Source organism: Eurytemora carolleeae, unplaced genomic scaffold, assembly GCF_000591075.1.
Source record: "Eurytemora carolleeae unplaced genomic scaffold, Eaff_2.0 scaffold165, whole genome shotgun sequence".
In the NCBI taxonomy this organism is placed as follows: domain Eukaryota; kingdom Metazoa; phylum Arthropoda; class Copepoda; order Calanoida; family Temoridae; genus Eurytemora; species Eurytemora carolleeae.
The window spans coordinates 205348-206521 of record NW_019396076.1 but is presented as its reverse complement, the minus strand read 5'-3'; positions in this window follow the sequence as shown (position 1 = coordinate 206521).

Genomic DNA, 1174 nt, shown 5'->3' with positions numbered 1-1174 from the left:
CTCACGGAACAGTGTGCTTCGTCTGATCTGAGATTCAGAATTAACCTCGCCTACACTGATCCTGATGGCATAATTAAGATTACAGATTAATTTTTTCAAGTCTTGCCTTGAAAAGTTTAACTGTTCTGGCATCTTTTACGTCTGTTGGAAGATTGTTCCAGAGGTTTATAACTCTATTAGAGAAGAAATTTTTTCTGATATCAGTTCTGGATCTAGTTGCAACAAGATTTTTACTGTAGGCAGTGTTCCTTGTCAGTCGATTAGCAATATCTCCCACAGTTTTAAACCAAATTGAGGAATCAACTCGGTCATGACCATTCGAAATCTTAAAAGTTTGTACCAGGTCAAATTTTTTTCGACGTTCAGCAAGCGAGGACATATTTAGTTCACGAAGTTTATCTTCATATGTTCGACCAGATAGACCAACAATGAAATTGACAGCTCTTTTTTGGACTCGTTCAAGAATTCCAATATCTTGTATTAACCAGGAGCTCTTTCAGAATCTCTAAAAGTTACATGGGATTTTTCTTATATCTAGAGAATAACGGATTGAGAAAGGTTTGGAGCATGAGAAATCAAAAGCTCTTGGACTTTAAGCAGGTCTTCTGTGGGATGAAATACAACTGTAAATAGTTTGCAAATATGCGAATTGCACGAAAATTCTCCCTAGGAAAAAGTGCTAACATATCGCAAAATGTTTGTCTTGATGGACACTTTCAGAATCTCATAAAAGGTCACATGGGCTTTTTCTTATTTCTTAGAGGTCCTTCAAGCGCACTGTGAAGTGTACTTTAATGCAATTAATCTGGCTTTCAGAATTAAGGTGCCAGACATAAGGCACTCAGAAATAAACGATTATCAATCAATCGAATCTGGCTTCTAGCTTTTAATTACTAAAACCACATAGAACCCCAGTTATTAAGGTAACTTTACGAATAAAGAAAATATTGGATTTAAAAATTTTCTGATTTCAGAGGAAAATGAAGAGTAAGGCTGAGATGGAGAGGGAGAAAGTGCTTCAAGATCGCTGCCAGGTTGAATTTAGCATTAACTGGTTCGAACACGTTTTTCCCCTGTTCTAAATAACTCCTTTTTTTACTCTTCCCACTCTCCTTTAATCGATCTTGAGAAACATATGATGAAAAAAAATTTGCTTTAGGGGGGGGGGGGGGGG